The 13,616-nt window shown below is 27.8% G+C and overlaps 1 protein-coding gene and 1 long non-coding RNA gene across 2 annotated transcripts in view; one reads left to right on the top strand and one right to left on the bottom strand.

Moving 5' to 3' along the window:
- Positions 1–229: 229 nt before the first annotated feature.
- On the bottom strand, positions 230–1,127 carry LOC136076532 (uncharacterized). Its single transcript, XR_010636347.1, has 3 exons — positions 993–1,127; positions 645–698; positions 230–559 (listed from the first exon to the last, which is right to left on the bottom strand). It is a non-coding gene; the product is annotated as an uncharacterized LOC136076532 (long non-coding RNA).
- Positions 1,128–4,437: 3,310 nt separating this feature from the next.
- The window catches only part of LOC100210039 (very long chain fatty acid elongase AAEL008004), a 35,191-nt gene continuing 26,012 nt past the window's right edge, over positions 4,438–13,616 (top strand). Inside the window, exon 1 of the mRNA XM_065791175.1 lies at positions 4,438–4,628. The gene's annotated coding sequence lies outside the window, so the exon portion shown is untranslated. The remainder of the gene's footprint in view (positions 4,629–13,616) is intronic.

Here is a 13,616-nt window from a genome sequence, read left to right as displayed (position 1 = left end):
GCACGTGACATTTAGGTGACTTTTTGGTCCCCATGAAATGACCAATTCACGTAATTTATGGACGTGTTTTTCACTTTACTTTTGGCACGTGATATTTAGGTGACTTTTTGGTCCCCATGAACTGTCTAAAAGACGTGCTTTTTAGGTTAATTTTGGCACGTAATATTTAAGCAATAACTATGCTTTATAAAAACGAAGTGTTTTGATTCGTGTAAAGAAAAAAAACTCATCGTCGAGGAAATATTTAATACGTATTAAATTACATGGTTTTATTAGTCAGTATATTAGTTCTTGACATAAACATTTTGAATTTGTAATAAAAGCTGCACTTTTGTTAAAATATCCTCCTTATATCCAATAAGTAATAAGTACAAAGTCATAGATCTGCAACTTACAAAGAGCACGCTTCGATCCACAAAGAGCGCACTTCAAACTTAATCTAACGAACCAGTTGATATATTCTCTCATAAAAGCACGCTTCAAACATAATCTAACGAATCAGTTGATATTTTCTCCTATAAGAGTACGCATCAAACTTTATCTAATGAATCAGATTTAGCTGAAAAGAAACGAATAAAATCTTAAATAATAATATGATTATTTAATAATTATCTTAAATCACAAACTTTTAAAACAAATCTTACTTGGTAAGTTGCCAACCATTTTGGCAACAAGATTTTCTAGTTGTTTTCTTTTATCTAAATCATTAAATAATTTTAAAAAAACAATACTACGTACAATGTAGAAAAATAAAAAAAGTCGTTTGCCTTCTAATTTTTTGCTCTTATTGCTAAAAAATAAATAAGGATTTAATAAAAAAAGACATAACAAAAAAGTCGACAGATAAATAAAAAAAAGAAGTACAAAATAATAAATACAAGTCTAAAAAAATATTGTTTATCTATATATATATCTATATCTAATATCTGTCTAAAGATAAATATATTAAGTTAATAACTAATGCGCGTGATTAGAAAAAGACCTGTACTCACCTTATGTGATAACATCTGATTAAATAATTTGTTTTCTTTGTTTTCCATCTTCTTATATTTACACTTGTTTCTGCATTAACTTGTTCATACATTAACTCACTAGATGCAAAGGTGACTGCCCACTAAGTTGCTTTAAATGAGTAATCTACAAAGTTTTGAACATTAAATGTAATTTTAGAATGCACATATTATCGCTACATTCTCGTTTTTTGATTTTTTTTTTCACTTTTTAAAAAAGAAAAAATATAAAGTTAATATAAATGCCGGGCATGAAGTTTCTGCATGTATAATCCACCCGGCACTTTTAACATAAGAAGATATATTAGTTTATTTTACTGCCAGGTAGATAGAATATTCGAATGCGGTTGCAGGTATTTAAATTTGCCCGGCATTTTCAATTATATAAAAAGAAGCGCATGCGTACTTGAACTGCCGGACATGGAGGCTTTACTTTTTTACTACCCGGCTGCCAGGCATGCAGACATTTTTAACAAGTAAAGCACAAGATCAAGATGTCATATATTACAAAAAGATAAAGTATATAATGATAATATATACATATATCAATAATAAATAACATAACACATTTGTTTATTGATATTATCTTGGATAAATTCTTTAACCTTGTTGATAAAAACCAAATAATAGAAGAAAATCTATTTTTGGTTTTTATCTAATCGACTCTTGAGCAATAATGTATGCAGAAGTTCTACAGACATTACTATTGCTCAAGAATCAAGAATAAGCTCTACTAGAACTTATAATTTGTCCATGTAGCTTACTTAATTTGATATTAAATTCGTTATAACATAACTTATTTTGTACTAAATTAAGTAAGCAAAATGGACAAATTCGCCAGTCTAAAATATTATATCATAAAGTAGAAAAAAAGCATACCTTGTATTTGAGTTTAATCTTATTTGTGTGGCAAACAGGGACGCTTGGTACTAATTTATTTAACTTAATTTGATGTAATTTGGATATTAGATATTACAACTTAAAATATATTGGACTATTTAGTTTTGTTTTAAATGCATTGCGTTATAAGATATTATATAGACCAATTTTTTTTTTTTTAATTATGATTAAACTACAATAAAAATTAATTATATCATCATAAAAGTAAAATAATTATAACTAATATAATGAATACAAAAACTATACTATAAAAAAATAAATAATATAATAAAAAATATAATTTTATATTTCTTATCACAGGTTTTTATTAAGAATAAAAAAAGTTCCGTTAGACGCGATATTTTGGCACGTAACTTTCACGTAACTTTCACGTAAAATAGTAACCTGGACGAAGTCACCTAAAATACACGTGATTGAAACATGAATAAAACGTTGTGTGCCTACTGGGAACTCAAAATGTTATGCTTAACTTCTTTTAGTCTGATTAGACTCTAATCTGCAAAGTCGGCCACGGGTTGTGAAATCTTTCTCAATCATGATGCTGCTCGCTGCAATATAAAGGCTTTCTCCAAAAATGAATCTAATTTTGAAAAAATTTTTTATCCTTGATGAAGTTTTAAAGTAGGTTCCTCTTGATGATGAACTATAAAGCCTGTAGAAATGAAGAAGCAATAGACTTAATGGTTAGAGCTCAACAGAAATCTCCTATTTTAATGTCAGTGCTAAAGCATACTGACGTCCTTTGCTTGTGGAAACAAAATGCTCTTCAATTTCCATATTTGTCTAAAGCTGCTCGTAATGTGCTCCGTTCTAGAATTTCATGCAGCGTCAAAGCAAATATTCTCATTTGTTGAAACTGTTGTAGCTCCACTACGAAGTTGTTTGGATTCAACTAATTATCCATTACAACAGCAGTAAAGTCGAAATTTAAAACTTCAATCAGGTAAATGCATAAAGAGTGTGTCTGTTATAGATAAAAATGGATCTTAGTCGTATAAATAACATCTAAATAATTTGAAAAGTAAAAAGTGTAAGAACGTTTGTTTAAAAACTTAAATTTCAGCTTTCTTGCAAACTATTCAACTTAATTGGTTTAGACTCTTTAACAAGTATCTCTTCATAATTTGATACAAAGTACTAATTAGATCCTCTGAATTCGAACAAAGGCAACTTTAAATTTAGGCGCAGTTATTTTAAATAACTGTTCAATGAGTAAATAACTTATTTATTCATTAAATATATTTAAACATTTAATAGTTTAAGTCTTATACCTAAATCTTACAAATTTAACTCCATCTAGTATAATTTTTAGCTATTAAAAACTTTGCAATATAGTTAAAAATATTAGGGTTAAAATTTCTTATCTTTTCAGGCCTTTAATGCATCAAAGAAAATCTTCTTTTGGTTGATATGAAAAATATAAAAGAGCTTAATTAAATAATTTATTAGTGGTATTTTACATATTAGTAGGCCACTATTAGACTGGCCACCATTAGACCTGCAATATATTGCAGACATTTAGAGATTACAAAATCATCAAGATAGATGATGAGAAATTCTGAATAAAAAATTGTTTCAAAATATTGGTATCTAAATTAGTGTTATTGTGTTTTATTTTTACAATTACAATAGTCCTAATCGTGGCAAAATTATTAGAGCGCTTGCTTTAGAAGCAAAAGATCCAGGGTTCAATGCGAGCTCTGAGCAAATTTTACGATATTGTTAAGAAAGGAGGCGTGTACTTCCTAGTTAATTGCACTTCTATGGTGCTCTGTGACAAGATCGTGAGGTCTTCTTACGGAACCTAAAACGGAGCATAAAAAAAAAACAATTAAAAAAAAAAAGCTTTTAGGAACTCTAAAAACGTTGTGGTGAAAGTTTTACGTCATCGGTAAGAAAGGAGGCGTGAACTTTTTTCCATACCTACTTATTTCTGTTTATATTATTATTTAAAACTTCAGGCTTGAGTTTGTATTCGCTGCTAAAATATTTATATTTTATTTTAATTGCATGAAGCTTATTATTAAAAATTATTATAAAATCAACAAATTAAAAATCGATTCCATTAATGAGCATTCAAAGCAAATGGAGTTTTTTAGTCGGTAACAATTTTAAAATATTAAATCAAAAAATATTAAATCCCCAAGGGACCAAGAAAGTAATCTATATATTAACAATCTGATTTATAGCAATCAATGTTGGTTAAAAAAAGTATTGCAAATGAACATTAAGTTCTCCAGTTTACAAGATCTTGTTTTGATCTTATTTTGCGTCAGTTTTTAACTTGTCTTGAAAAGCAAAAAAATTGTTTTCCTTTTGAAACGAAAACTGAGTTTGAGTCTTTGCATTCTTTTTATATTAAGAGCATATTAAGACCATTTTGTTATAGTTTTTATATATGTAATTAATGTATTTTTATTATCATTGTTTTATCGGAAATTAAGGTTTATAGTTAAATGATGATAAGAATAAAAAGTAATTATAATAATACCCCCGTATTTTAACTTACCTCGCATAGCACTTAAATGCAAACCATTTCCATCAATTGACATCACCAGTAGTTTTACGGAACAAAAATATTTAGTCAAAATTATCACGCACGATAGTATTCGTTTATTTTTATTTTTTTGGCGCTAATGAGATTTTTTATTTTAAAAGATATATCCTGGAAAAAAAGAATATAAAGCAAATATTTTACTAAATTAATAATTTTAAAAGGTATTTTTTAACTTTTTGTTCGTTTATTGAAATGATTTAATTATTATTAGAATAATTTTCTTCTTTATATTGAAACCGTAAATCAATATTTTTGAATTTATACAAGTGGTTTATTACCGTAGAATTGGAGGATTAATTTTTTCTTTGTATTTCTCACAAAAAATTTTTATCGCACATAAAACTTAAGTTAGTGCGTGTCATTTTAGTGTGAAACTTCTAAAAACACTTGACTCTAAGTTGGCGAATTTCGGGCAACATCAAATTTTGTACACACAGCCTTTGGCATCAAAACATTACACTGCGTTTTTCATCCAGTTACTGTCTCAGGCAGTGTCGATTCTACAAACAAAATGAAACGAGGGGAAGGGTGAATCTTTAAAAAGTACCGACTGGTTTCTATAAAAAAAAAAGGTCTTCTAAACTAAACTTTTACCCAACAGAATTGTATCAAATACCCGACTAGCCGACTTAATTGTCACTGGTCTCTGGTCGGGCAGTACAAATAAAAAAGCACTATAAAACCGTTTTCCGCATAAAATTTACATTTAACTGTAATAGAATATGCTTTATTTTATGCGTAGATTTCACTAAAATATTAAAGTTTAATATTTTAACTCAACAACACTGTTCAGTTAAAAAGTTAGGTGTAAAAACCTTTTATAACGCAAAATGTTACTAAACCTTTAAACACTCAATTTTACTAAATAGGTTTGGAAAATTAAAAAAAATATATAAATTATTATTTTTTGATGTAAAAAAATTATACACTAATTATGGAAGGCATCGTATTTTGTGCAAACTGTCTAACAAAAGTTGTACGAACAAAAGAATTAAGTTTCATGCATTTTTGTATTTCTACTTAACGATGTTTTTGATTGTTTTTTGTGGTTATGAATAGTTTAAAAAGCAGTTTTAAAGGTTGTTTATGACGATTTAAAGACAATTATCTGCTTGACTTGACTTCTTTTATCTTTTATCTATGTAATATTTGCATTCAAACTTTAATTTGCAGAAATTGTCTTAGAATAGTCTTTTAAACATTTTGGCCGTCTTTTGAACGTTCATAAGACGTCATTTTTAGGTCCTGTGCCAATGGGAAGGTGACTGTAGTCTCGAAGAAAGGATAGAGTTACCAGAAATAAAACGAGAAAGCTCATAGAAGTTTGCTAGCAACCTACCGAACAAGTTTTTGATCTAAGAGATACTCTATACTCTGAATATGAAATAAAGTAATGACAACGACACTAAAAATAAAGTAAATTTACTGAGTTTATTTTCTTGAAGAACGCCAAATAGTTGCTGCAGAGTTCTTAGTATTAAAAAGCTCTAGTGGATTGTTTAGTTTTGATTAAGCACGGTTTTCATTGGCAAGTTCATTAGGAAGGTAAAAAATTACTACCACAAAAAGTGTAAAAAATGTTCATAGCATAACCTCTGACAAAAAAAAACGCAAATTGCAGTTTTTATTCATCGATTCATCTGGAGGTGGAAAAATAAAATAAAAACAAACAAACAAATAAACAAAATTTAGTATCTAATTGTTACTCAAATTATTACTATTTTGTCGATAAAACAATTGGTCTAAATTGACCTCATTATTCTCGGCGCTACTGCAGTTTCTTCGCCCCCCCTTCCCACTTTTTTTTTTTTTATTGCTGAATATGATATAGAATTTTATGCTGATTAAGAATCGTATAAAAACAATGGTCTGAAAACCAACAAAAAGTGCTCTAAATCGCTGCTAAAGTTTAAAAAATTACACTAAAAAACGCTAATATTCGCCATTTTTTCATACTCGGTTATAAATAAAATTCTTTTCAACGATGAGTTTAAAAAAGCCTGGTTTCTATCAAAAATGTAACGCAAAACTGTTAAAAAATGCTGAGCGCATCATTTTCTGATTTATCTCTGGCCCAAACCCTAACCCTGTCTTAAATCATGTACTTTGATTGCGCCAATCCCTATTTGTCAGTCGATGTATGTGCATTTAGTTGTGCCAATCCCTATTTGTCAGTCGATGTATGTACATTCAATTGCTCCAATCCCTATTTGTCAGTCGATTTATGTACATTTAAAGAGCAAATTATTAAATTAATTTTTTTTAAATTAATTAAAAATATATGAAATATATTAATAAAAACATTTAATTTAATTTAAATATAATTTAATTTTGACGACAATAAAAACCGGGTTGCGTAATTGAAAAAAGATTTTCTAAGGCGATTGATTTCAAAATGTAAACTTTGATAGTAGTATAAAAAGGGCGTTCCAGAACAAAATTTTTTCAACCATATACCTCTCTATATTCTCATATCATATTTCAACTATAAACTTATCTATATTCTCATAAGTCATTTCAATCATTATACTATCTACAAATTCTTAACTCATTTCAACTATTGTCCTAATTGTCCTATTGTCCTAACCATAACTTCTGAGCCAAAATAAAATAAAGATAATGGTAGTATAACAACCATAATATATTAATATATTATGGTTACAAACTATAAACTCTGAGCTATTTTTTGTGCTTTTAAATCAATTTTTCAGATTTATCAATTTTTCTCAAATGATTTCACAAGTGAAATCTACGCATAAAATAAAGCATATCCTATTACAGTAAAACTTCCAGATTGTCCAACTTATGAATCTCCAGAGTTTAATGTTACTACTAATCTTCTTCCAGTAGGAACACTAGGCATGGAATCAGTAAAATTTCTGTAAAATGAGATAGTGGTTGTAGAGTCAATTGCATCTTTTGATTGATACAATAGTCCAGATGATTCATTATTAAATTATTTAATATTTATACCGTTCCACAAAGAAATATAAAAGTCTTCTAAACCAGATGAGCAGTATATGCATACACTATTCTGATCAAATCCTTGAAATACTGTATAACCCTGTCCGTCATATGGTGTCCAAGGTTGTATAACAGAGTTAGTATTTACTGGAGAATTGTATGCATCATACATGCGTGCTCTAGTTTCCCACCAATTTCCAGATCCTCCAATAATATTCATTCTCATATATTTAAGATAAACACCTTGACCAGTAACGTTTGGTGCATCTAATAATATATATTCTTTACCATAAGTTGCGTTTATAAATCTAAATATTTCTGAGTATAATTTAATAGGTGACAATAATTGAGGTATTGATGTAGTCATTTTAATAAAGGATTGTATCCAATATGTAACGTTTTGACTAGTTTTATTGTATAATTGAATTACTAGACTAGTAGTAATTGGTAAATCTAGTGTAAAGTATCCTCCTATTGTATTTGCCGTATACACATTACAACCTTGTAAAGAGTTTGCATAAAATGGTCCACCTAGAGGTGTAAATAAAAAATCACAGGATAAAGGAATATTATTATCTCCAACACTATCTGTAGAAGTAGAATAATCTCCTATGCAAATTGCATGATTTGCGTATATTCTAAGAAATACATAACCTGGAACATTATGATTAGGATCCTTGGAATGCTAACCATAGTTTTCTGAGAATACCAGGACCAGAAGATTGTACAAAAACTGTTGTTGCATCAGCATCTGTATTTGGTGGAATAGTCTGTTGTTTTAATCCAAGGCATGTTAAACTTGAATTTGGTGTTATTCCTAATTCATTAAGATTAAGTGTTTTATTATCAACATAATTTTTTGTAGCAGCATCATATGAGCTAGTAGATTCTGCTACATTTATTAATTTGTTAGAATTCATATTAATATTACTAGCTGCATTATTTTGTCCATCTCTCCTAATAAACAAGTTAGTAGCTTGAGATATTGTCAAACCATCTACAGCTACAGCTGAAGTAGTATCGCGTCCGAATTTATCAACAGACATTTTATATATAAAGAAAAAATTTTTTAACTTTTTAAAAAAAATTACCATAGATTATTAATAATATTCTGAAAATCACATCCTTCATCTAGTTTTTTTAAAACATATAAACCTAAGTGTCCACAGAATGAGGTATTTCCAAATTGAACTCTATCACTATTATAATAAACAGGACTTTTTAAATAATTAACACCTTTAACTGGCGGTGGTAGCCCATAAGAGTCAAAACTTAGTTTTTTATCTCCGTCTTTGTACCAGCAAATCCAGTGAAATTCCTGCGTACTTGAATCTCCTGTATTTAATATTCCACATTCTTTTCTTTGTGTATTTTTAGGTCTTTCAGACCCATAAGAATTAGATCCTTTGGATCCATAAGAATTCGGTAATTCATCTTTTACAAATACACATCTAAAATGTTTTATTTTCAGTTTTTTTTCTGCTTCGATCAATTGAAAATTTGTTAGTGGTTTATTTGGTAAAATTATTCCTTCAACATTGATACTTTTATAGTTGTTATTTTCCATTATTATTTATAGATTGTTTTTTCTTTTTAAAAAAACAATTTTGGGCTCTTTGCCTAATTGACCTCTTTATTGACCTCTTTGCCTAATTGACCTATTTGTCCTATAAATTATTTACTTTTAGCTTGTAGTGTCCATATGCTAATGTGTAAAATAACTCTTTCATCGTCTTCTGCGCTTAATGCTATTTTATTGACCTCTTCTGTGTAAATTTCATGTGAATCATGATCTTATTACATTCATTTTCCTAATATGATTCCTCTTACTTAATAAACAATCTTTGTAAACTTCGTGTGTTATATACTTTTTAACAACATTTTTCTTTACTCCTTTACATTTTTTGTTATCTTTTCCGTTTACTTTGTAAGAATACAACTTTGATCTGAGTCCTACATATTCTTCAGTTTGTGCTCCTCCAGACTCATCTTTAAACATTCCTATTACTTTCTTATTAACACCAACTTTAAAATCTACATTAATAATTGCTGGGTGTTTTGGGTCAATTTCAATTGTATCAAATTTGCTTTCAACATCTTTAGAAATATCAGCATAAAAGTCTTCTGTTTTAATTTCATATGCTAAAGAATCTGTATCAGTGAATAATAGTTTTGCTCGATCAGCATATTTTTTCTTTTTGTAATCATAATGAAATTCGTACATTAGAGTTTTGCTAAAATCTAATATACACATTCCTAAGTAAATTAGTTTAGCATATTTTAATTTTGTTCTTTTCATATGTATTGCGATTAAGTTTTCATCAAATATTGTTCTACTTTCAAAGTTCGATTTTGATGCTAGTTTAATAGCTTCATTTCTGTCTGTTACTAATCCAATATCAACTCTATTTTCAACATTCTCCATTGTTTTTCCAAATACTGAATTGTTCATGAGTTTAAAAAAGTATTTTTCAAAATCATTTGTTGCTTTAGTTCTAAAGTTTGTATTTAGTTCAATGTATTCAATTAGCCATGCTCTTTCTTTAAACTTTATGCCTCTATGAATTTTAGTAATCTTTAATTCTAATCTTTCATATAGTTTTAGATTTTCATAATGTAATATATAATTTTTCTTATTATTCAAGTTATTGACCTAATTTTTCAACTTTATCAATATTTAATCTTTCAGGTGCAAGTGGATAATCGTTATGTTCATCATGTAGATATTCAGGGTAATCTAAATCTACCTCTAGTATACATTGAATTGATTTCCAGTTTTCTATTTTATTTTCATCCATCCATTTAAAATCATGTGTTGGAAGTGGTTTACTCATTGCCCATCCATATAAATTATTAGCATCTAAATATTGGATGATGGTTGATGGTTTGTTTTGATCATACTCATCATCCATGTACTTATTATTAGAAGTTCCTAACCTATTTGATATCATACTAATTCCACCTCTTATACCTTTCTTTATCATTAGTATCATGTCATAATCACTTAGCAATTCTAATTTTATTTTTGTTTTCTTCAATGCTGCATCCCAAGCTAATCCTGGTGATGTATAATACCAAACAGGATCTAATTTATAACAATTCATACAAACATCTCTAAAATTTTCAAAGACGTCAGCTTGTAAAAGCACATCTGAAACATTGTACAAGTCATGATAATCTCTAAATGTTTTGCAATTAAACTCATTCCATACATTTTGTGCATGTGAGTAATCATCATCACTTATATCTTCATTGTTTAATTTTGAAAAGAATGATTCTTTTGGTGGTAACTGTGTCTCATTAAATCTATTAATAGAATCAACCCAATCATATGGGTATACACCTTTTCTTAGTAACAAATCTAATTTTTTACCTGAATTTAATTTTCCGATATTTTTGCACTGGTCTTTTGCTAAATTCTTTGATAAAGCATCTAAACTAGAAGGCATAAATCTATAACTATCTAAGAAACGAAGTTCACGTTTAACTTCAACTTTCTTACCTTGTTTAATACACTCATCAATTTTAATTTCTCTAGAAAAGCTAATATACTTTTCTTCATTGTTTGGTATACAACTCAATTTTCCTCCTGATAACTTCTTTATAAACAAGTGAGAATCATAGCCAGATAAATTGAGAAATAGTACTGGAAAGAATTATGGAATTTTATAATTTAGATTACAATTTTGATGAGCTGCACCTCTATATTTTCCAGTAATATGACAATGGTCACGTACTTTATCTTCATTTAGTTTTTCTCCACAAATGTAATATGATATTGCTGCATTAAAATCATGCTTGTTTTCAGTAGTAAATATCATTTTTTTTGGAAATTTAATCATACATTAAATTTTCTTGATATCTTCTTCTAAGCTATCAACAAAAATTTGTGCAACATCATCAGATTCACTACTTGCAGTAAATGTTGCTAATTTACTTTGATAAAAACTTTCATCAAAACATTTAATATAATAACAGAATGAACTTGGAATATGTTTCTGATATTGTTTAGTATAAGATTCATTCGGATTTGGTTCACAAGTGTAAATTTGTTTCAGAAAACTTTCAAAGTCAGCATATACTACAAACGGAACTCTCATTGATTTATTGTGATTAGTAAATTGCAATGTTGAATTTGGTGGTGGAAGTTCGATACGTTCTGAATCATGTGTTTCACAATACGATTTATGATTAGATAAAGATTCTTCTGAATTAAATCCTAACAAACAATTTCTACAATAGTGTTTTTTGCAATGTTTGTTAGATGTTTGTGATGAAAGTAATCTGCTTAAATTTTTTATTAAACAGTAATGATTAGTTTCACCATTTGAGATTAATAGTAAATCTATTAAATGTTTGAGATCATTATTCTTTGATACATCCAATATATGAACTTCTGAGTTTTCATAACCATATACATTGATACTGATATCTGTATTGTTTTTCTCAAACTGTGAGATTTGATTTAACGATACTGGAAATTCTATTTTATCCCAGTCTATATTTTCTGCTTGATTTTTAAGCTCCTTATCTACTCTTCGAGGATTATTATCTGTTGGATTTAATGCTCTTGCAATACACCACTTAAAACATTGATTATCTTCATTTTTTATATTAATTATCGCATTTTTACTTGCTAAATTTTTATCAAGTGGAATATATGATTTAGCTTTAATAGGATTATACTCAATAATATTTATATCCATCTTTTCAACAGAAACAAATCTCCAACTTGATCCTGCTTGTTGATATAATGATAATGATTCTAAATTTGTCTGCTTTGTTATTTCATAAAACTCATCTAAATCTGTTGTTTCTAACACAGCTTGATTATTAGTTCTGAACGGAGCAGATGTGATTATAGTTTCTCCTGTTTTAATATCAGTACGCTCCATTTCACAATATAGAACTATATAAACCTTTGAATTTCTATTTTCGTTTAGTACTTTAATAGCGTTATTTTTAGCAGCATTTATGAAGGATAAAGCATCGTAACTTTCTATCCCTTTAACTGTAAATTGTTTTGTCACATTTTTAACAGATGATTTCTTTAATTTAAATTCTATTAGGTTTTTGTAAAACTTATTATACAAATCTACTACTTTAGATTTTAATGCTTCATTATGCTTCATCTTTTCATTAGCTGTTTTTTTAATTTTATCAGGAACAAAAGACATAATCCAATTTGCAATAGAATTATTTGATTTTTTTCGAGATATTGATGTATTAGTTGCAATATAAGGTGTAGCAGTTAAAATTGTTGAAGATGATATATCTGGAATAGGATCATCTAATATATTTCTCTGTTCGACTGATGTAGATTGCGTTTGTGTGCGCTCAACAGGTGTGTGCGCTATCACTTCTAATAATTCTATTTTTCTCATTCTATAATAATATTTAATTTTTCGCTCTTTTGTGATTTGTTGTAATTCTCTGACATTTTTATTTTTCATTTTTATATAGCAAGATATTTTTTTTTAATTTTCATTTTCTTTAAATGATTTTTCAAAATAAAAAAACCTTTTCGTATTTTTATTATTAAAAATATTTTATTATTTAAATATTTACAAAGCACATGTAAATATTTGTGAAGCATTTTTTATTTTTTTATACTTATTCTGATTTTTAAATACATCCCCATCCTTGTATTCTACAATAATAAGTATTATTTCGATATTTTGCAATCTCCTGCTCTTTTGTAATTGTCAATGTTCTATATATAAAAAGTGCAGGAGTTAAAATTTCTGAAAATGTTATATCTGGAATAGGTTCATCTAGTATATCTTTTATTTTTTATATGACAAGATTTTATTTTTTTAGATTTTCAGAATTTAATATTTTAATTTTAAATCCATTATCAACTTTTCCATCACGTAATTCGAGATATCTCCATCCATGCTTAGTTTCACGCATAGCACTATATAATGATTTATATATTGTAATTTCTCCTGTTTCCATGTTTAACAGTGACTGGTTTTTTCTTTATTGTTCTTAATCTTTCATATTTTGAATCTATTTCTTTTTCTTCTTTTTCATAATTTTTTCTAGGTCTCCCAACTGGATTCTTCTCATTTACTTCTTAGATTCTTTATCTAATAACCCATTTTCTATAGCAATCGATAGATTTTTTAAACCATATTCTATAGCAATCAATAGATTTTTTAAACTTTTCTTTGTATATTTCA

This window comes from Hydra vulgaris, chromosome 02 (assembly GCF_038396675.1).
Source record: "Hydra vulgaris chromosome 02, alternate assembly HydraT2T_AEP".
In the NCBI taxonomy this organism is placed as follows: domain Eukaryota; kingdom Metazoa; phylum Cnidaria; class Hydrozoa; order Anthoathecata; family Hydridae; genus Hydra; species Hydra vulgaris.
The sequence above is the reverse complement of the archived record's forward strand: the minus strand, read 5'-3'. Positions and strand labels throughout refer to the sequence as shown.